Raw genomic sequence first — 25,308 nt, forward strand, 5'->3', positions numbered from 1 at the left:
TGTTCTCGATCAATTCTAGTGATCAATAGTTTTTCTTTCGTTTGATTTTCTACACTCGATCACTATGCAACGCGAAACACGCAATTTGACCCAAGAGGAATGTGCCCAAGAGGTAGTTTTGCGAGAAGAAGGGTGGACATACACAAGAATTGCAGAAAGGTTTGGAGTTTTTCATACAAGTGTGTCCAGAATGTTGCAGCGATTCAGGGAGACAGGTATGAATGTCCGAAGACCAGGACAGGGTAGACCACGGGTAACAACTGCCATTCAAGAACGTTACTTGAGAGTTTCTTCGTTGAGACAACGGTTTGCAACCGCTCGCCTCCTTCAAAATCAGCTTGAGCAAACTCATGGGGTGCAAATTAGCACTCAGACAATAAGAAATCGCCTCAGAGAATATGATTTAAAGCCTCGTGTCGCGGCAAGAGGCCCAGCTCTTACCCCAGCCCATCGAAGGGCGCGTTTGGATTTTGCGAGAGAGCATATCCATTGGGAAGAGGCTGATTGGAAAAGAGTTCTCTTTACAGATGAGTCAAGATTCTGCCTCTACCATTGTGATCGACGTTTCCTTGAATACAGACTTCCACATGAAAGATATGCTCAGTGCAATTTCCTGAATACTACTGGTTTCGGGGGAGGATCGACTATGGTATGGGGTGAACATCTTTGACTGCTCGCACAGACCTAGTGGTCGTTGATAATGGAGCTATGAATGCTGATAGGTATAAAAGGAACATTCTTGAAGAGCATGTGGTGCCATTTGCCACATACATTGGTAAAAATTTCATTTTTATGGACGATAATGCCAGACCCCATCGTGCGCGCATCGTTCAGACGTACCTTGAAGAGGTTGAAGTCTCTCGAATGGAATGGCCAGCAAGAAGTCCAGATCTCAATCCGATTGAGCAGGTTTGGGACAACCTCAATAGAAGGCTGAGAAGTTCAGAAAATCATACAGCTACTCTTAATGACTTAGGAATCCAACTCAGAGAAATCTGGGAAGGATTAGATTAGAACATATTAAGATCACTCATTTTGAGTATGAACAAACGTTGTCGAGCTGTAATTGACGCAAGGGGCGGAAATACCAAGTATTGAATAACTTATCAGCATTCCAGTATTTTAAAAATTGTTTTTTTATCTTCTTTCACAAAAGATTCGGTGAAATCCTGAATTTTTCTTCCATTTAATGTGTCTTGTTTCGTTCAAAACCTTCCCGAGAGAACATAAAAAGTAAGGTATAAAGTCAATGTAGAGTTAACTTTCATTAAAATTGAGAATTTCAGAATGTGCGTTAATTTTTTTGCGCAGTGTATATGTAAATGCAGAATTTTGAACCTAATCACAAGACCGACCGGATAAGATGACTTTGGCCTTCATGGGCAAACATGCCCGACTGAGCTGAGAACATTTTCAATTTGTCCAGCAGAAAACTTAGGAAGGCAGGCTTCGTAAGTTTTCACACGAATTTAAAAATTTTTCGATATAAAATGGTATGTTTCGCTAGAAATTCCGCATCAACATAAATTTGATAATTCCTAGAACAGCCGTATAAAAAAGTGCTTGGTTTCAGTTCTGCAGAACCAATCAATCAAACGATCACAATTTCGTTCGGACATTCCTCTATTCGAAAATATCCTACTACCAAAAAGTTAGTGAGCCAACGCAGGGCCGTCGCCAGAATTATAGCACCATGGTTTGTCGACAAAGTACGGATACATGAAGACCTGCAAATACCATTCCTAGACCATCTGAAAGATTTGAGCGTGAAGACCTTCAGTAAAATAGAAAATTACGCAAACCTTGTTATAAGGAAGGCTTGCGACTATGATGAAAAAGCCTCTAGGAAACACAAAAGACCGAAGATGGCACTTCCCTAGGAAGTGTGTGTTAAAGCCAAAATCTTACTGGCACAGAGATTGTGTAATGATTACACAAACCTTCTGAGTGGCATATTGCCACCTGCTAGAGCAGATCAAAATAGCTAATAATATTTATTTAGCCATCAATAAGAAAATACGTAATTACCTGGCACGTCAGTAATAAAATTTATGTACGATCGCAACTCTGAAATATAACAGATTATAATTAAATATCATAAACACCTATAAAAGAAATTTAGAAGTCTATAATAAGTTACTGGATCTAAGGAACTCATCAATTGTGTAGAAGGGATTCTTCACCAGGAACTTCTTCATTTCACGGGTAAATCTTTCTGGTGGTAATATTTTCAGAGTACCAGGAATTTTGTTATAAAACTTCAGGCACCAATAGTTGACCAAGAGTTGGGTTTTTTTTGGGCTATGGTATTCTCTAACACGGTCGTTTCTTCTTCTTGTGTATAGTAGCTATAACAGTCACTGTTTCTCAGAAATTGGTGTTTATTGAATTGGACGTACTTGAGGCAGGTAAGTATGTAAACAAATGAGTATTCCCTCCTTTCAAAATACTCACAACAGCTGATTGTCCGTGATAATCTATTTAAAATTCTCACAGCCTCCTTTTGCTTCAATAATATTCTCTTCAGACCAGCAGCATGACCCCACAGCAAGATGCTCTACATTGCAATAGGTTGAAAATTTGCGTAGTAAGTAGATTTACAAGTGTCTTTTGAGCTGATTGCCATCATGCGTCGCATGCTATATAGAGCTGTTGATAGCTTGTTCGCTTAAGACTATTCCAAATTATATTATTTTCGAAGGTAATCCCCAAAAGATTAAAAGTTTTATTTGCAGAATTATTAAATTTCAAATTCTGCGTTTCACTGATATTTACTTTCAGTCCATTGGCTTTGAACCAGAACTCTGCTGACCTCAGGGATGCCGCCGAAGAATTATCTAATGTTTCTTAAGATGATGCTAAGTTGAAAATATTGGTATTGTCGGCATACAAATGAGTAGAATGACAAGAAATATTTTTAGGTAATTCATTTACATACATGATGAACAATATCGGCCCTAGAATGGAGCCTTGTGTCACTCCTATATTTATTTCTTTCACGGTGGACATTTCATTTTTCCAAATGACAACTTGTTTTATTTAGATATGATTCGAAGATATCCAGCTCACCAAAATTATATTGAGATTGAGCATTAAAGGCTAATAGCCTGACTGCAAAAGAGAAAGAAGTTCCAAGCGAAATTTTATTTTGCAGGGGCGCTAAAATATCTGGCGGCGGTCCTGGCCAACAGTGTTGGCGCGACCCCCCCTCAAAAAAAAAAGGGTGTCCATCGAACGAGTGTCGGGTCCATAACGGCCAGGTATCGGGAAGTCGCATCAATTAGCAGATTGCTTTCATACCGTCCCGGTGACATATTCTGCGAACATATCAGGAAATTAATTACCAAACTCTGGCCGCGTGTTGTTATTTGAACAATTCGGAAACTGATTAATATTGATACGATTCACAGCTACCGAACATGACCGCATGAAATGTGATTATATCATGGAAGAATTTCGGAATTCAGTGGTGTTCGAGAGTAGGAAGTCACGTCCGTTCGAGTTCGAATAAATGATCAATGGTGCTGTGGGGCATGATACGTTACGCAGTTGGTTTACTTTAATTTGCTGCTCCTAATTGAAATATCCGGTTGGAAAATATGGCGCCGGTAAGTGACATCGGTAATGCCAGTTCGATCCGATTCGGTTCAGCTCGTTATTGGATTCCTCCAGGCCGTATTATTTCCAGGTCTGGGTTTTTAACGTAATATTGGGGAACATTGGGCCAATATGCCCGGTTCCCTTTACTGGAAAAAGGTTTTGAAGATGAGGATGTCCCTGAAAAAACGAAAAAACTACTAGGCTTTCATAAATGCATCCTACAATTTGATGTGTACTAAATACTTTGCGAATTAAAGGTAATGTCACGTAGAATAATTGTAATTACTCTCTGTGTGTGACTAAGGGTTATAAAGGATAACCGACGGTTCAACCCGAGGTTCAACCGTTGCTCCAACTACCAAATTCCTCACTACAAACACAGAATATGGTAGTTGACGTACGGTTCAACCGTCGGTTATCCTTCATAATACCAGCCTAAAGTAATTCTGGGCTTGCTTTAGAGGCAGCAAGTCGGGGTCGGGGCGGCAAATATTAGAGGGACGCATTTTCTACTTTATCCGAAAAATCCGTATGCCTAAATGTAAATGGTGTTTTTTTTAGAGCTATAGAACTTTGAATTGCAATAAAACAACGATAGATTATTCGATTGACATGAATTTTATTTATCCGCAAGATAATCTTGTGGCATTACATTTTAAATATGATTTCTGGCATATGACCGCCACGGCTGGCTCGTATGTAGTCCAATCTGGACATATGTGGCCGTATATCGGCAATAAAACGGCGAATGTTGTCTTCCAAATGGTCAAGGGTTTGTGGCTTATCCGCATAGACCAATGACTTTACATAGCCCCCACAGAAAGTAGTCTAGCGGTGTTAAATCACAAGATCTTGGAGGCCAATTCTCAGCTCCAAAACGTGAAATTAGGCGGTCACCAAACGTGTCTTTCAATAAATCGATTGTGGCACGAGCTGTGCGACAAGTTGCGCCGTCTTGTTGGAATCACAGCTCCTGGACATCATGGTTGTTCAATTCAGGAATGTAAAAGTTAGTAATCATGGCTCTATACCGATCACCATTGACTGTAACTTTCTGGCCATAATCGTTTCTGAAGAAGTACGGACCAAGCACCATAAAGAGCACCAAACAGTCAGTATTTCTGGATGTAACGGTGTTTCGACATACACTTGAGGATTAGCTTCACTCCAAATGCGGCAGTTTTGTTTGTTGACGTAGTCATTTAACCAGAAGTGCGCTTCATCGCTAATAGACGTAGTGCGCGATACGTATTCCGCACAGAACCATTATTTTCGAAATAAAATTGCACTATTTGCAAGCGTTGTTCAGGCGTGAGTCTATTCATGATGAATTGCCAAACCAAACTGAGAATAAATCTTTTGACAGCTGTTAAATCGGTCGCCATCTTGAACAGAAATGCCAACTTAAAATTATATACCTCGAAGGGTTTTGAAATAATTCAAAACCCTTCGTTCGAGGATAGGAACTCTTTAACCGATAAAATTCAAAAACTTGACATCTTGAGATTTCTTATACTTTAATAGGTTTTGTTGAACTTGTCGATTGTCCAGCTTATTTTATTATTTAAGAGAAATGATACTATTCATTATTATGAAGAACATACTAGTAATTTCATCTTATAGGTCATTTTACTAGATGATCTGAGGCTTAACACATACGTACCACTTTCAAACCACAAAATTGTGGTCGGCACAGTAGTAAGTAATGAATTAGTGTGGAAATATCAAGCAATGCACACACGGTTCACTTATGGGACAGGCTATAAATCGGATCACGACATAAACCATTACAAATCTGTATTATAAAATATATACTTAAAAAAAAATTGATTTCATATTTGGGAGAAAAAAGTAGTGACCTTCCTACAAAATAAAACTATACTCCTTGGTTACTACGAGTATACTATACTTATAGTACACACCACCCCTTGAAGTACAAGTACATAGAAGAACTTTTAAAAATGACAAATTTTTCCGCGATCAATCTCTGGATGACATCTTCATTCAACGTCGGGGATGCGCCCCACCTTTATAATTTGTCGGTATTGAAGTCGTGCCTCATTGTTGTTCACCTTCCCTAACATTTTCATCCTGTCGTTGTTTTCGACGACGTTTATATCAGCCACCCTCTAGCCTGGATGTTTTTCAATTAATCACATTTGACGGGCCCTGTGGATCGATATTGTCGAGAACGAAATAAATTCCTTTTAATGCTGAGGCGGTAAATATGTGTCTTACACCTTCAGTTTGATCGTAAAAGTCCAAGTAGAAGTCTGTAAGGTGTTATTTCTTAAAAATGTGTTTAGATTTTAAGATGAAATGATAAAGTGATGTAGACAATAGGGAATCAGTCATAAAATGTAGAATTCAGGACAAGCGAGACCATAAAACTATTATCGGCAATTAGTAAAGTGATACAGAAAAAGAAAATAATTCCAGATCACCAGTTTGGGTTTTGCAAAGAGCATTCAACGAATTACCAACTGAATTACTGAATTATTAACTGAAAATATTAAGGAGCAAATGAACCTGTCTACAGACACTGGTGCAATTTTCTTGGACATAGAAATACTATTCGATAAAATGTGGAATCAAATGAAGTTGATAATATTTCCAACCAAACTTACGGGATATAGGTACAATAGTACCTGGTAAATAGAAAATTTAGGGTGAATATCGATAGTAGAGAAATTAAAGCCGGAGTTCCCCAAGGCTCAGTGATAGGACCTCTGCTGATGAATGACAGACATACCAAAAATGAATATAAATGACAGACATACCAAAAATGAATAGATTACAGAGTTTGCCGATGACACCGATATCTTCTATCATAGTAGAACTTTGAAAGCAATAACTAGTCAGTTACAGATAGACTTAGATAAACTGATGGAATACTTCAAGAAATGAAGATTCAAAGTGAATACGACGTAAACAGTTGCAATCTACTTTGGAGGAACAACAGTAAAGAAAGAAAAAGCAGGAAATGTTATTATTATAACAAATTATATAAACGATAGAATGGAAAAAGGAAGCAAAATACCTAGGGGAACTCTAGACGAAAGAATGAATTCTACCAAAAAGGAAAAAGGCAATGTAATTGTATGGGAGACTGTACCCGCTGCTCATCACAAAAAGAAAACTGTCTGATAATAAAAAAGTAGAGCTAAAACCAAGCATAAAGTATGCAGGAGTAATCTGGTAATACAAAAGACAATAAGAAAGATCAGATACAAAGTACATTAATTACAGTAATCAGAACAGCGGTTGATGCCTCATGCAACCAACAAATCAAAGAAGTATTGAAAATTGGAACTATTGATGAAATAGTTGAAAAAAATAAATAAGACAAAAAAAGCTAAAAGAGCATGAGAATAGAGAATTGTGAAAGATAATATAAATCCCTATGAGAAAGACAGATAAGAGGAAATATTTCTTTCAAAGAACCAAATAGAAGAAAAAAGTGACATTCAAAAGGGAGAAAAGTCTCCCAATTAGACAATAAGAGGCGTAAGGAATAAAATTCCAGTCCTAGATTCTAGATTGAAATTCGACAGTGAAATGCTTCGAATTCTAGTGTTGAGTAGAAAATTCTATGGAACCCACTGAAATTTCAGTTGAAAAACCAACTGGACTAAGCTAAATAGCATTAAATTTTCTTACTTTGTTCGATTTCAGAAACCAGAGAATTCATCACCTGCATAGACCACTCCCAGTTAACTGACAGTTGATGAACAATGCAATAAAACATACGTTTCAATTTATGGAAAAGTTCTTTGTCAGTATTGAAAGAATTTGAAGATGAGGCCCGAAAGATTTGGTTAGGTTTCATGATGTTGAATTCACAGAAAAGGTGAGCTAGATGATTAATCCAAGAATAAATAATCTTGAACCATAAAATATGTTAGAAGAGTTCTGAAAAATGATAGCCATGTGGGGGAAGTTTTTTTATTTCAAACGAGAGTCAATCAGTAATTTCTTTCTTGATTTTTGAAGTTGTTTTTCCCCGTTTTAGAATTCTCGTTGTTTTGAGCTGTTTTGTTATTTATTATTTATGTGATATTAGTGTTTTAAAATATTTTGATGCAGAGAGTTTTTCTGATGAAAATATGTATGTATTTATTTATTTATTTAAATTTTTTTGTAGTTATATCTTTTCATTATTATATTTCTATATTTTTATTAAATCTGACCTTATTCGTTGCTTTTATATTTTCGATTGTTTCATTGCTGTTTCTGATAAATCATTTTAAAGCGAATTTAATAATTATTCCTCTGATTCAGCTTGACTCCTTTGTGATTGTTCACTTCTTTCCTAAGCCTGAAGAACGAAATAAATTTCTCTGAATCGTCGATGAAAGAATAAGTCATTTTTGCTCTGGTTCCCTTAGCTGATAAAGACAATGGAGAACATTGAAAATAACAAGATTTCCAACAAATTAAAATAATGAAATTCAGCAATTAACCATGTTGTCTGAAACACCAATTAGATCTAATGGCGCCACTTGTAGTAGGTACGTGTAGTAAAGATTCTATTTTATGTCTTCCTACAACCCTATATTGCACGACTTTGAAGTTTTGTGATAATTGCCGGCGTTTCTATTAATTATTGCATTATTTAATTGTATCATAAACGGATATCATGACAGCTAAGATTGTTTTCGTGCTAGATTCAAATTACATAAAATAATTTGCCTTGAAATTTGATTATATTTCCGAAATGTTTTTTTCAGAAAGAACTACACGTATTCCTACATTGTGAATCAGCCGTCTAGCCTATATTGATAAATGTCCACATCGCAAAATTTTTAGAGCACGTATTTCAAGAGGCGAAATGGATGAAACATATCATATTTGATCATAAAGAAAGAATTATGGTATCTCATATTTTTCTCCGTCTCCTCAAATTAGAGAGGAAATTCGTCTCCTGGGAATTGTAGTCAACGTAACAGGGTTTTCTAATGGAACTTTACTGAGGTGTTGTAGCAGCTTTACACGTGAAATAAGCTATTCAATGTTCTTGAGCTGCAGTTTATTGCTCAGATAGTATACAAGGAGTAGTGGAACTTTCAGTGTAGCTTCAAATGAAACTGGCAGCTTCCGACATTCAAAGGATGTTATCCTGCTCCTGCTCAAGTTTGCCGGCTCCCTAACGGTCCTTCTAGTGGAAGCTGTAAGGTATATGGACCGGATTTTAGTTTTGAAAAGCTGTTAAACTGACATTCGCCCGAATTGAAGCGGAGACTGTACTTTTGCGTATTCGAAAGCCAATCTTGTTAACGGCGGAACATATATATATAAAATGGACACGATTGGAAAAGTTCTAAAAAAGTTCTCCCTCTGCGACGCTTTTCGCGCGACCTGAATGGTGCAAGGGATATAAACTTTCGACTGGGGGCTATTGTTCGATTGCCGAATTTGGAATAATCAGGAATGCCGGGAACGTTGAGGAGTTTTTCCTCGTTTTGTAATATGGTCGGAGATATAAGACTTCTACGATTCCGGGGAAGATGGAGAATTTACAACTCAGCAGAGGTCGTGTGGAAGAAAAATATTCTGCAAGTTAAGTATTGATTGTTTGAATATTATTTTCAATCATCGCATCGTTTGTTTTCATTTCATGGATTGACAATAGAGCCGACTAGGCTGAACTTTATTTAAGAAATAATAGTATATTAATTCATAAGGAGGAGGAGTGTCACTTTCCATGGCGAGCTTGTGTTTACCCGCCGAACGAAATGAGGCGGGTAATTTAAGCTAGCCTTGAAAAGTCACTTCAACTCCGAAAGAAATATGCTATTTCTTTTTCAAACGTTTTGAAATTCATAAAAGTCTGGAGATCCTTGAATTATCTTCAAATTAGATTCCTCTCATTCTGAGCTAACCTGTTCATTCTGGCACTTCTTGTAGAACAAAATCGTATCAGATTTGCACAGCTTTTATTTTATTATTATATGTTGGTACTTCGAACTATCCCGTCGCGGATTTATCTGTCACTTCATCGTTCATTTTCATTTCTTCTCAGAAGTCAAGTCGCTTCACGACGACCCAAAAGTGGAATGGAAATACATAATAACACTTACTCAGTTTACTATCAGTTTTATATGGTCAGAAAATATAAAAGTTAGTGATATCACATATGGATAGGAGAGGAGTGGAGAAAAAATTTTCAAAATAAAATGCAGGTATGATGAAAAAATTCGAATGTAAAAAGATGATGAAATATGAACACGATTTAACAAATGTTGATACGTTTTTTTATTTTCCTACTTTCTGAGTTGCTCAGATTAGTAAAAAAAATGAAAAATACCGATTCTAAAGACTATTACGGAATGTCCGTCAAGTTGTTGAAATCCATTATCCCGTATATTAAAGGCCCATTGAGCAAAATTATTAATGACTGTTTTAGCCAAAGCATTTTTCCCGCTAAACTTAAATTGGCAACTGTAACACCTGCTCAGAAAAAAAGGGATACTGGCGACCAGACAAACTATAGACCCATATCAGTACTCCCGGTTGTATCAAAATTTTTCGAGGCAGCACTCAGGGAACGTCTTGTCAAATTTTTGGGGAGAAAATCACTACTCCATGCAGGCCAACACGGCTTCAGGCAGCATAAATCAACAATTACTGCAATGATAGACGTTCTCGAAACTGTGTTGGAGGCATACAATTGTTCTGAGGAGGTAGAAATAGTGTCTGTGGACTTAAGCAAGGCTTTTGATAGTGTCTGTCATGGAATACTCTTGGAAAAACTGGATTTTTATGGAGTATGAGGAATGACAAATCGGCTATTCTACTCTTATCTAACGGATAGATATCAATCAGTAAAGTGGAATAACTCTAGATCTAATCTGAAAAAATATGAATGTGGTGTTCCCCAAGGATCTATACTGGGCCAAATACTTTACTTATTGTATACCAATGACCTTTTCCATAATATAACATCTAGGAAGAATTGCAGCTATGCCGATGATACGATTATTCTTAATAAATCAGAATCAAGAAGTAAACTCGATGAAATGACAAAAACTAGTGAAAAAGAAGCGAAGAGATGGTTTTCAGCGAATGGACTACTGATGAATGGAACTAAAACACAGAGGATAGTGTTCACTAGCAAAGAGCAAACTGGTTCGTCTATGATGTATTTAAGTTTGGAGTTTCAACCTTCTTTGAGTTGGAATAAACATGTAGAGAACCTCTGCAGAAAATTATCGACTTCAATATTCCTGATCAGAAGAATGAGACAAATAGCAAATACCAACATCGCTAAACTCACATATTACTCAAGTTTCCACAGTCTGATGACATATGGTATTATTCTGTGGGGACAGTCTGTGGAGGCCAAAAAAGTGCTTCTCAAACAGAAGAGTGCTATAAGAGCTATTTACAATATGAAAACAACAGACTCTTGCAGAGAAATTTTTAAGAGGGAAGGGATACTCACCGCTACTTCGGTTTTCATACTCACATGCGTCAAATATGTTCACTAACATCAAGATAAGTTTCCTAAAAACTCTCACTTCCATAGCTATAATACACGAGAGAAACAACATTTTTCTATACCGCAAGCAAGAATAAGGAAGACACAGCAAGGTCCTAATTACACATGTCTCAAGTTGTATAACAAGCTCCCAAGTTATGTAAAAGAGTTAAACTTACCTGCCTTCACCAGGAAAGTGAAAAAGTTGCTTTTGGAAAAGACTATATACGAGTTAAACGAATTCTACGACTTTTATTTTTAAGTGTTTCAACTATTTGTTATAATTTTATATATACTATAACTGTATTATACTATAAGTGTATGTTTTACGAACTTGACAAGCTATGTAATTCTTTAATGGCAAATATTTACACATGATGTATGTTTTACTAATTTTATATTCTACATGTGTTAATTACAATTAAAAAAAAATGAATTAATTAAAAAAAATAATTAATGTATCATCTCAAAATGCAGGTTCCTATTCGTCAATCAATAACGTTTTTCGAGGTTTTCGAATTGTTTTATGATAATAACATTAATTACCCATCAAAGATACACGTCACTCGAGTATACGACATGTTTAAAAAGTAAAATCAAAATTGAGAAACTCTTTAGTAGAATAATAATAATTAAAAACAATTTAAGCTTGCCACGCTGGCGACAGGGCAATTGATTGTTCTATTCTTCAGGGAGTTTATTGAAAAACTTCAAACTCCCCCTCTGCGTCTTTTTCTATCGATGATGGTCCATTATCAGATTGTTTCTACCTCTTGTGTTGTAATTGTGGGGTGTCTGGTTGGTCCTGAAAGTACTAAAATTATAGAACAATGAAAAAAGTGCTTAGAAAGCTGGCTATTTTTTTCTTCCATCAATCGATCTACATTGGCTGTGAATCGTAGCGAAACCTTCAATAAAACTGAATATTCGTATTTTTGTCAGAACCAAATGAAAATTAGATTTTTTCAGCTGTCAACACAAAACACTAGCTAAATCTGAATTTTAAAAACATTCCAATCCTATTATAGTCAATAGTAAATTTTATTCGCCATCAAGAAAGAATTACATGGCACGTCATATAAACACATTCAGCAATATTACATAATGAGAAAAAAACATACTAATATAAATATAAACATCAGGAACACAGCACAATATATCTCAATGCAAGTTAAAATTTAATCCATCAACACGCTGAAGACAACACAAGTCAGAACTCGAATCTCAAAAACTCGTCAACAGAATAAAATACGTTCTCCAACAACAAATTCTTGACATTTCTCTGAAGAACTGATTTTGGCAAACTCTTCATAGATTGAGGAAGCTTGTTGTACAGTTTAATGCACCAGTAATTTACTGCAATTTGAGTGGATTTAGCTCTATGAAAACTGCTCCTGAACTCATCTCTGTGTCTGGTGTTGTACGAATGGCAATCGCTGACTTGAGTGAACCCATTTTTGTTTGAGTGAACAAATTTCAAGCACTCCAGAATGAAAACGGAGACAATGGTAAGTATCCTATGCTTCTTAAATAGTTCTTGACAGATATGTGTTTTTGATACACCACTCAAAATTCTTACTGCCTCCTTTTGTTTCAGGAAAATCCGATCAAGACCTGGACTATGCCCCCATATTAGTATCCCATATGTCGCCACAGAGTGAAAGTTGGAAAAATAAGTCAGCTTACAGACAATATCGGTAGAGATGACCTTCATACGCCTCATAGTAAAAAGGGCTGTCGACAGTTTCCTGGTAAGTAATGAGATATGCCCCCTCCAACAAAGATCATTCTCCAAGGTTATCCCAAGTAGGTTTAAACTACGTTTTTCTTTGTTGTTTAAATTGAAATTCAGTCTTTGAATTTTATCTCTATTCAATTTTAGACCATTAAAGGTAAACCAGTCCTCAGCAATTCGCAGGGTCTCATTACACACACGCTCCAGTTCCTCCTGTGAAGAAGTAATATTGAGAAAAGATGTATCATCTGCATATAAACTCGTTACGTCGCACGGAACATTTCCTGGTAAGTCATTAATGTACACAATGAACAACAATCTGATTACGAAATGATATTGTTGCACTTTCATCTTGAATATTCTTTGTTTTTACCCCTCTCGGAAAACCATTACAATCTGTAGCCAATTCAGAATAAGTGAGTTTAGATTAACCTGTTAACAAACCTAACAAAACATTCTGAATGCGGTAACATTCTTCCCTACATAATAGTTTATCGTATTCACGTTGAGGAGAGAAACTGTATACAACTTTGTCTAGATTTCCGAGGAAATTCGGAATGCTAAATAGCAAGCATAAATTCGTACACGAGATATCATAAGTTAAACAGCAATAAATAACGTGGCGTTTTATTAATGGAAATAAATCAAGCGAAAGCCATTTGTATTATAGTTACGTTTGGAAGCTACGTGAAATTTCAATTAACATTTAGTCTCTCCCACCACTTCCACCATGGTAACGCTTTTGATTCCGTTCTAATTTTCACACCGAGTTTCCCGTAATAGGACTTCCAGTTTTCTCTACCACCATTTCCTTGAAAATTTCATGAATGGCGTGAATGGAAGTAGGCTCAGTTATCAATGAAGTGTCGTTCGGTTCTGAGCTATTTGTGGATATTTTATGTATCGTATTTTAATCAACATGCGTAATAACGTTAGAAAACTTGAAGGGGTTGATCCTTACACTAATTCAAGAAGTTCTCATCAAAATAGGTCCGTAGCTGCTATATTACCAAAGAACAAGGTGTTGAAATTAAAATACAAATTGGATTTCTTTGATATTTTAGAAATGACAAAAATATCAAAATGATCCTTGAAGCATTGTTATAACTTTTCATACTATAAAAACAAATGTAGAAAAAATGGTCAGCATCGAAGAATACAGGGATAACGTGAGGATTATTCAACCATATTTTTGCAGAATATGGTCGATAAGAGTATAAATTAAATGCTAATTTTTTGTATATTATTAATTTTGTTTTATTTAAAACGTTAAAAAGGTTCCAATATACATAATAGGAAAAAAATGAGTTTTGGGAGAATTTTAAGAAAAATCAATGGATGTTTATTTCATTCTAAAGTGGTAAGGTAAGAATGCCAAAGATGAAAAACGATATATTAGCCGAATGGTCGCTAAGGCCATTTCCTAGACTAATTTGCACATCTGTAGCTGTATGCTCTCGATAACTCCAATAATTCCATCTTTAAGGTCATAAATGATGAAGTCTTGATGACGTAGGTCAGGTAGATGTCATCTATATAAATTTTTCACGTGCTTTCGACACTATCGATCAAGTATTGTTTTTGAGAAAACTTGCATCATTCGGCTTAACTCCTTCTTTTCTGATTCTAATGCGTTTCTATCTGAGGGGGAGGATGAATAATGTTTTTTATAAAGGCTTCAAATCTTATGAGTATGAGCTCAAAACTGGCTTTCCTCAAGAATCTAATCTAGGTCCATTATTGTTTGTCATCTTTATGAACTATCTTCTGTGCTCTCTTAGTTGCAAGGTTTTGGCCTATGCGGATGATTTGAAGCTTTATTTGAGAATATGTCGAACTGCTGATGTTTTGCGTCTTCAATCGAGTCTGGAGTTTGTTCACGTATGATGCTTGCGGAATGGGATTATTTGAATTTGAAAAGTTACTTACACGAGAAAAATGCAGCCGCTTACTTTTAGTTATCATATTGGAGACCACCTGATTGCTGCTGGAAGTGGCTTTCGTGACCTGGGAGTGCTATTTGACAGTGATTTGAGTTTTGTCCCACATGACGAGATATGTGCCCACAAGAAGTTGTAGGTCATTGGGATTCTTCTTCAGAAGCTTTAGGCAGTTTGATGATTTGTCTGCTCTCAGGAGCGTTTATTTCTCGCTTGTTGTTAGGAAGTTGGTACATGCTAATTTGATATGGTTTTCAATAAAGGCAACCCATTTCACTCCGGTTGAGCGAATCCAGAGTAAATTTCTTAAGCAAGTCATGTTCAGGAGGACGGGGAATTATCCTGAGCGTGGTGCTGATCTTTCGGGTATCATGAAGAAAATGGGAATTTCAGCTTTCCTTAAACCTCAGACCCTGCAGTTCGCAAAATTCGCACAGAAGCTCCTTAACGTGTAGACTGCCCTTTCCTGTTCTCCAGAGTCAACATCCTGGTGCCGAGAGTGGTGACAAGGCGTCCGCTGGCGTTTGGCCAGCCAACTCCTCGGATCAACATACTTCTTCGGGCACCTGTGTATCACTTTTGTGAGAGTGATAATAAGCTAAGTTTCTATGTATTTTATAGTTACAGTATTGTTGTTAATTTTTATAGTTGTAGAAATTTTGTACAAAACAGTGACATGTTGAAGATGAAGAGGCTTTTCAACAACCATTTTTGAATTTCGCGAGTTCCAAATAGGACAATAATTATGCTCATTAACGTAGACTCCGAGGTGAAAATAGGCTTTAGTAATGAAGATGGTTTCCATGAACATCTTGATGATTTTGGTGCATTTCAATGACCCAATCAGTGAAGAATCGACATTGCTGGTGATCGAGTAACTTCAGTTCTTGTGTCGTTTGTGGAATTCCTAATTCTTATTCCCAAGGTCGACGAGGTATCCCACAAAAGCTCAAATTTTTCTAACAGTTTCAATATTTCTGGCCAAAAATGTGCTTCACGATGATCCAAAAGTGCTTTAGTTTTTTAGTTTTGCTTTAGTTTTGATTGCAAAATTTTCAGCACTTTTGTAGTGAATTATAACAATTTCACTGCGTTGTTGAAACGTGTATGGTTCATTTTTACTAATGGCATAGATTTTATTTACCAACTATCAAAAGATGACAGCTTCAAAAGAGACAGCTGCTCAGATAGTGGACTATTCAAAATGAAACCTCTAATTCGAAAACCCTTCACATATTTTTATTTTCGTCAATCTATGATTTTTGAAAAATCCCTGGATCATGTAACTCGATAGTGCTTCTTGAGTTTTACTGCTGCCAAATAACTCTTCGAGGACGTCATTTCAAAGCGCAATCCCCCAAACAATGGCTTTCCTTCTATGAGTTATCGCACCTATGTATGGTCGGCCGCAACTGACATTACTTACTCACACGGCAATCCTATTTCCACTTCATGGGTACGCTGCTACCGAACACATACACGTTTCGATCGGCTAAACCTATAAATTCTGAACGCCCGTTCAGTAAAATTATTTCAGGAACTTTTTTTACGCCAGAATTTATACAGCCGTTCAATGTGCGAATCGAAAACCAACCACCACCCCTCAGATATATATTGATGGATGTGAGTAACGTGCATACTACACTGGTCAAAAAATGATGGGACGCAATTTGTCTTTGCTTTTGGGAAATGTAGCGTTGTTATTTTCTTTCTGGAGTATATTTGGTACCAATTTCCGTAAAACACGAATTTTCTTGTAGGTTCCGAACAGTTTGATTAGAGTCTCTGTATAGCTGATATTCCGTACGGACTTTCGAAAAGAAAGATAATAGAATATATTTTCAAATAAGGCGGAATTTTGAGGTTTCACTTTGAATAGCTCGCTATCTGGGCAGCTTCAGTGGCGGATTCAGGATTTCTTTAAGAGCTTACAAGCCGTATTCTGGCGCCCAACGTGGGGCGCAGTTGAAATTCAAGTGATATTCATACAGAAGAAGACTCGTTTTTGTTCTGTTTTTTCCATTTTTCAACATCAATTGCGTCGGACAACGACGAAGCATCATCGCTCAAGAGGGGTTCGCGTGACCTTCCTCTTGTATCCGACACATTGCAACTGTCATTATAAAGCTGTCATCTTTTGACATTATTTAAAATGGAATGATACACGTTTCAACAACGCATTGAAATTGTTAAAATTCACAACAGAAATGGTGAAAATTTTGCAGTCACAGTTCGCCATGGATTTTTGGATCGTCATGAATCAATTTCTCGGCTGGCAATAATGACACTAATGGAATCTCGATCTTGGAAATTATGCTATGATTAATGATTTTGGACGGGATATTGACTTGGACAACGTTTATTTTCAACAAGTAGGCGCTTGGTGTCACAGAAGTGATCAAACTATAGTAATTTTGAAAGAAAGCTAATCTCAGTTTTCAAATTCGAAATGACTTAAAAAGGGTGTTTTTCTTAGAGCTATAGAACTTTAAATTGCAATAAAATAACGATGGATTATTCGATTGACATGAATTTTATTCATCCGCAAGATAATCTTGTGGCATTACATTTTAAATATGATTTCTGGCATATGACCGCCACGGCTGGCTCGGATGTAGTCCAACCTGGACGTCCAATTTTCGATGACTTTTTCCAACATTTTTGGCCGTATATATTAATAATAATAATAAAGGACTTTATTGAATAGAAATTTGAATACACTTGTTTTAACATAAAGAGGGCGAGGTTCAGTTCGTTCGGAGTATTTCATACCCCAAACGTCTGTTCAACTAACCCTTATCGGCAAAAACACGGCGAATGTTGTCTTCCAAATGGTCAAGAGTTTGTGGCTTATCCGCATAGACCAATGACTTTACATGGCCTCACAGAAAGTAGTCTAGCGGTGTTAAATCACATCTTGGAGGCCAATTCACAGGTCCAAAACGTGAAATTAGGCGGTCACCAAACGTGTCTTTCAAGAAATCGATTGTGGCACGAGCTGTGTGACATGTTGCGCCGTCTTGTTGAAACCACAGCTCCTGGACATCATGGTTGTTCAATTCAGGAATGAAACAGTTGGTAATCATGGCTCTATACCGATCACCATTGACTGTAACGTTCTGGCCATCATCGTTTTTGAAGAGATACGGACCAATGATTCCACCAGCCCATAAATCGCACCAAACAGTCAGTTTTTCTGGATGTAACGGTGTTTCGACATACACTTGAGGATTAGCTTCACTCCAAATGCGGCAGCTTTGTTGGTTGACGTAGCCTTCAGAAGTGCGCTTCATCGCTAATGGACGTAGTGCGCGATACGTATTCCGCACAGAACCATTATTTTCGAAATAAAATTGCACTATTTGCAAGCGTTGTTCAGGCGTGAGTCAATTCATGATGAATTGCCAAACCAAATGAGAATAAATCACTTGACAGCTGTTAAATCGGTCGTCATCTTGAACAGTAATGCCATATATATATTATATATCTCGAAAAAAAAACACCCGTTAGTAATCTGAAGAGAGACATCTCTTCAACTGGAACTGTTGTTTTGGCTCTTGTTTCTTCAGTATACGTCATGATGGGTCTCGCAAAAGTTTTTTAGATTTTTATTCTTCTGTTAATTGATATATGCTTATTCCTCCATATGATGTTCCTCAAAAACCCTCGTCACCAGGCGTTTCACTTCTATTGTCAGGTTTCAGCTACTAGTGATGTTGACGCCTAGGTATTTGAAACTTATTACCTAATTCACTGTCTGATAGTAGACAGCTGATTTACAACGCCTTGGTTCCTTGAATGCTCTAAGGGATTCAATTTTTTGTACAGATATGCTTAGGTTGTCTCTGATACTTGTTGGAATTTGTACACCATTTTCTGTAAATCGTCCTCATTTTCGTCTATAAGAATTGCATCGTCAGCGTAGCAGGAGATTTTCAGAGCTTGATGTCCCATTGAGTATCCCCTTCCTGCGGATTCAACCTCGGTCATTATATCGTCCATGATAAAGTTGAAGAAGATTGAGCTTAGGCTGTCTCCTTGCCCTATACCATCTAGCTAACAATATATCCGATAAAATTGTTTGGACGCTGTTATTAATATTTCTGAAGCCAACCTTGGCCGTTTTACTGTAGGAGCGTCAATATTTTCATTCTAATTTGCAGATTTATTACCATCTACAAGAAAAATAATCAATTTTGATTCAACCTGTTCTCTAATATCTTCGATAAACAATTTTGTTTTATACCGAGTATCCATATATTGTAAATAACATGTTCAAAGTGTTGTCGTCTCCGAATCTTGAGTTGAGTAGGTCAAGTGTAGATTTTATTGAAGTTTAAAATCTTCCATTAGTATCTGGTTTATTATTTTCCATTTTTAATTTTAACTTCAGTGTGTCTATTAATGGTTGGAATGCAAGTATTGTCATAGTTTAGATCTAGGATTATCTCAGAGCCTTCACAAGGAGGAGGCAGGGTAGGCGGTCGCCTAGGGCGGCAAAATTAAAGGTCGACATTTCAAGCTTCACCAACAAAAATCACGTATCTTCAAATTCAAAATACCGAATGAGACTGAATTCGGTCAGGAACAACAGGAAGGAATACCGACAAATTCAATTAACATCAAAAACCATAAAAGGTGCTGCATTTTGCATTATACTCATAAATATCCAGATGTCGTGTAATTCCCTCAAAGGCTGTTTAAGAGCTTTTGACGCTAAAGAAACACATGCACTCATCAGGTTCATCGACGTTTGCTTTGCAGAACGTTACCAAATTTTATTGCCACTTGGGGCGGCTGCTGGATTATTTTTCTTTTCAATTCTACGATCAGAATGTTGATTCCTCAAAATGTAATGATAATTAACGAGAAATGATTCCATTTCACCATTTCCAACTCCGTGATGATAGCCAACCTTCTTAAAGGAGACGGCACATAAAGAAGAAGTACTCCGTGAGACTCCCTAGTCTTAACGCATGATGAACAAGAAGAAAAAGCTGACAGTCGAATAGAAACCAATACCCCAAAATCCCACCCCAAAACACTTTTCGTCCAGTATATCCAATCTCTCACCCCCTGAAAAATATTTCAGGAACTTTTTTAACGCCCGAATTTATACCCCCGTCCGATGTGCGAATCGCGATCCGACCACCCCTTCAGAAATATATTGATGGATGCGAGTAACGCACATATATGTAGGTGCAACCCCGAGATCAATCCGGCCCCAGTGATGCCGCGGCTATCGCTCGGCGAGTCTCCAGCCCTCCGAGCCGCAACAAGATAAATACACTTGTCAAAATTTCAATTTCCCAGCGCGGCCTGCCCCGTCCTTGCAGGGCCGCGCGGGTCGGAGACCCATATATCCCCCGGTGTCAGCATGCAAATTCATGCATATCGCCGCTATCTGTCTCCACCCACCCTCGGAAGGTCGAGTTTCGATTTCCGTACTTCCCGATTTCGAGCTCTGTTTTACGGATGGCCCTGGGACAAAGAAGTCGTCGGGGTTGCGATACCGGTGTTTCGTTGGTGATTCTTTTTGAAAGAAGAACGAGAGATGCACTGGCATGAAGGCATGAAGTTAGCAACATTTGAACGCTCATTTATTAGCTCTTAAAGGCCATAGACCTGAATATGGGTTTATGTAGTTTCCAAGTTGATACAAATTTAGGGGGATGAGATAATCCTAAATCCATAGTAGCCACTGTTGTGGTTGAAGAAGAAGGAGAAGATAATCCTAAATCAAGATATTGTAGGATTTCACTTATGCCTACTTATGCGTTTCGTCCCTGGCACACAAACCGGACTCATCAGTGTGACTTTGGTATATTTGTGTGTGCCGTGTCACAGACGCTTGGGTAATTTATTATTATCGGGAGCCGCCGGGACTCGAACCCGGCACCTTGTCGCAACTCGGTGAGGGAGTTTACACTCTTTACCTCTAGGCCACCGAGCGCTGTGTTTATTGTTGTTAAGTGGGGCTTTATGAGAAGCCGCCACATGACTCCCTCCCCAGTGACGAAGGAACGAAACTTATGCGTGTTACGAGGTCATCGGTGCAGCCGGGTGATTGCCGCCTAATCAGAGCTGCACCTCGCGGTATCGTGCGGACGGTGAATGCCGCCTATTCAGGTCCGCTATACCGCGGCAGACCAAGGAGCACGTATTGCACGTCAGGGGAATGGGCGTCTAGAGTTTCGTTGGAAATTGCAGATATATGGGACCTACGCATCAACCTTCTGCTTTCCAGGACACATCGTTAAGACGGCCATTCCCATCACGTCGGGCTTGCGTGCTGTGACGACGGAAACACGAGGCTCGGCGTGCCATCGGCTCTAGTGTCCGATGGACACCCCAGTAGCCGAAACGTTGAGCGGGGCAGTGAGTCGCCGCTGCGCTCCAACGCCGCAGCTTTCCGCCATCACGTCGGGGTCACCAATGTAGGATTTCACTTATGCCTACTTATGCGTTTCGTCCCTGGCACACACACCGGACTCATCAGTGTGACTTTGGTATATTTGTGTGTGCCGTGTCACAGACGCTTGGGTAATTTATTATTATCGGGAGCCGCCGGGACTCGAACCCGGCACCTTGTCGCAACTCGGTGAGGGAGTTTACACTCTTTACCTCTAGGCCACCGAGCGCTGTGTTTATTGTTGTTAAGTGGGGCTTTATGAGAAGCCGCCACAATATGGTAAGACAAGCCATTAAAACACTACAGAATAGAAGAGCTCCAGGTCTGTCTAATATCGACTTGGAGCTTATCCAGTATGACTCAAACGAATGATAGATTATCTCACGGTAATATTTAACAAAAACTTAAATGACGAAGATGCACTAGATGAATGGGAAATGTCTCACATAACCTCTTCGTACAAAAAAGGAGATAAAAACAATGAAGATTGAAGGACATATCTCTCAAGGAGAAGCGCTATCCGTGTCTACGGGTAGCGCTACGAAAACATATATTTCGGCCATCATCAGTACGGTGAAGAAATGTTGATGAGCAACACTTGGTGGGAAAAAACAAACAAACGGAGTTAACAACAGAAGCCAGCCACTCATTTGTGGTTTTAGTAGGCAGACCCTATGAGCTACAGGGTAACAACCAAAGTCACCACGTAGGCAGCTATAGCTACCTGCGTAGCTTGGTTGTTGCCCTGTAGCCCATAGGGTCTGTCTACGGAAACCACAAATGAGTGGCTGGCTTCTGTTGTTGACTCCGTTTGTTTGTTTTTTCCCACATTGCTATGGAGGCTAATCTCAATATCTTGGTCTCTCAACATTTCGCCTATTCAACATGCTGGGTAGAAGACTCAGGCGATTAGCCACTCCTCTGTAGACTAGACACTAGAAGGCTAGAGAAGCTCTTAAGCATCAATTACCAATTGCCTGGGCAATAACTCTGAAGAAAATCGTTCTCCTGGTTGAGTATATACGAAGACGTTTGATGCAGTGTCAAACTAAGCCAGGTCGCATATTGAGGCACAATCGCACTACATGTATTGCTTCCGTATTTTGTGAATAACTCTTCCTAATAGGACATCGCAAATTGAAGCACAGGAGAAGTAGGCAAATAATGGCTCGTGTCGAAAGTAATGCAAGGAATCGTACAGTTTTTGTGATCTTTGAATTTCAATAGGAGCGCGTAAATTGACACCTAAGGCGGAATGGGGCATTTTGGAACACAGTGACCGTGCAAGTGCAAGTTGAGGTGGTTAGCCGATGGAAGAGCTATATTCTTCAGCAGTCGTGGAGAAATATGATTACGAGAGCTCAAACAAGAATAGAAGAAGAACGATTGAAATAGTGCGTGGTAATCGATTTATCTCTTTTTAATCAGTTCTTGAATAAATTCATCTCAAAATGATTAAAAAGTAAAACTCTTTATTTCCGCCTTAATTTATTGATTACACAACAATTAAATTTTAACAACTTCAAGTGAGTATGGCAACTGAGAAAGGGTAACTCAGTTATCATAGTCACCTGAAGAAATCGAAATGTAATTTGATGAAACAATTGTTGTGTAATCAATAAATTCAAGCGGAAATGAAGTGTTCTACTTTGTAAGTATGTTGTAGTAATGAAACATCGAAATTTGCCCACCCTGTACTGTGGGGTGTTAATATTTTAGGAACAACGGACATGGAGGCATAATATCACACCCTTTGGTACAGTTTTTCTTTCCTTTATTTCAAAATTGACCACTCTGTATCTCCTCCATGAATAGGCAATTGTATTCACATTTTCTGCCTGAACGTCTTAACTTTATTCACACTCATTCTCGGCACGATCAATTTCAGAGAATCCCATGTCTATTCCTATCATACTCATTGTTCACTGTTCAGAATATTTATATATGAATAGCGTTTGTTCTCTCGAAACGAATGAAAATAATAGAAGAATAGTATCTCACCCAATCCAACAAATCTCAATTTAGAATCGTCCCAATATCCAGACATCCAAATCACGATGACAGCCGTGAAAGCTGAGATGGAATGAAAAGAGCGGAATTTCTTCTTTGAATGGGCCGTCGTCGAATCACATGTGTCTTTTAATAACATACGTGTGAACAGAGACTTTGTTTTTGCCTTATCCGCCTTGTCGATGGAATGTGTCATCGTTAATCTCTTATGAGGTATTCCTTTGGATTCAAAACGATTCGGAAGAAACATTTTATTACCAGGGTTATTATGGGTCATTACAGATGCGGCTCCAACGTTTAGTGATATTTTTTGTTGGCGTAGCTCCCGCAGTTTTTTTCTTCTGGAAATTTGCTGCGGTATCTTGATAGGGTACACTTTGATTCGTTGCTTCGAACGATTCAGATTGTTAATTTCTTTTGGGTTTTAATGAGTTGAAATCGTCGCTGAAGAACGTACAATCGTCATTACGATTTTCTCATTTTTTTTTCATTTATAGTTATTTTTACCGACAAATGTGTAATATAACGTGGTTGTTAACTGTATAATTGTATACAGGGTGTTTCAAAATTAGACATGAACCTTGGAGGACGTGTTAGTATGGCTATTACTTCCCTTCTTTTGCTTCCTTCTCCTTTCAAATCAAAATCTGCTGAAACAAAACTATCGCCCGCATTCTAACGAAAACTTTTTTAAGAAATGAAGGACGGATTTAGCGAGTTTTCAAAATAATTTTGTCATACATAAATTGTGGAATTCAAAAGTTGCATGCGAATTTATATCAGAAATTTACTATTCTTTTCTTTATATACCAACTTTCAAGTCATACTTATTCTTATTCTAATACAGCATAATTTTGCCTTTTTCATACATATTATATCCTTCTCTAATGAAAATAATATAAAATTCAAATCAAACTTGGTCAACGTAGAAAAAAAATGTCGAAAAATGAAGTAAGGTGAGAACATTTTTAGCTTTGAGTTTTGGATCACCCTGTAGTAATATTCACTCTTCTCTATTGTAAAAAATGGAGTAACATTTAAAACATAATCCAATCTTTTTTTCATTATTTTTGTTTCTTATCTGAACTCTTAAATTTCGTTTTAATTTATCACTATTTTAATCAGAAAAGTATTCACACGAGAGAAGAAATAAGAACTTAGTTAATTGAACTGGCGAAAATAGTTTGATATCTTGTATCTTGTTCAAGTCATTTAAATTTATAGGTGTAGTCATGGAAGTCTGGATAATTTCATGAATTTCAAGAGTTCCCGATATATTGGATGCTCATAACAAATTTCATTGAAATCGGCAGAAAATTATATAAATTATGGCTCTTCGTAGATACAGATCGACAGACAGACACCTTTGGTGAATCAATAAGCGAAATCATTCGTTTCACACCCATTTATATTTTTGAAAATTCTAGAATCGCTTTCTGAATAAAAATTTCAAAAATAATTGAAAAATTTGATCAAAAAAAAATCACTTTATTTCCTCTTGAATTTATTGATTACACAACAATTGTTTCGTCAAATTACATTTTGACTTCTTCAGGTGAGTATGGTAACTGAGTTACCAGTTATCAGTTACCATACGCACCTAAAGAAGTCAAAATGTAATTTTTTAATTCTGTTTCCTCTCTTGTTTCCCTTGGATACGCTATGAATGAGCTTTAATCTCGATCGGACCATACTGGTAATTAATAGAGGAAAATGGTTATCGATCATTTAATATACTCTCCAATGGAAGATACGAGAGTGAATTGAACCATACAAAATCTCTTGCGATTATTACATCTTCTTCGATTGGAATGAACTAAGATGCCCATTTAGCTGTATCAGCGAAGTTAGAAAAAGTGGTAGCCAAGGTCCTTATTTGCACCATAATGAAACTATTCAATATTGTGCGAACGTTTTTCAGACCATAAAACCTCACATAAAGATTCTCGGCTTGTCAAAGCTGAGAACACATCGCGAAATTTATGGTACTAACTCAATTAGCATCTAAATGAAAATTTTCTTAAACGATGAATAAATCCTTCGAATCGACTCGACACACTGAATTAATTTGCAAGCCTAACCTAACCGATCGTCGTGCTTATCTGTCCATCTGATTTATATCGTATTTAGT

This window comes from Harmonia axyridis, chromosome 4 (genome assembly GCF_914767665.1).
Source record: "Harmonia axyridis chromosome 4, icHarAxyr1.1, whole genome shotgun sequence".
NCBI classification, from domain to species: Eukaryota; Metazoa; Arthropoda; class Insecta; order Coleoptera; family Coccinellidae; genus Harmonia; species Harmonia axyridis.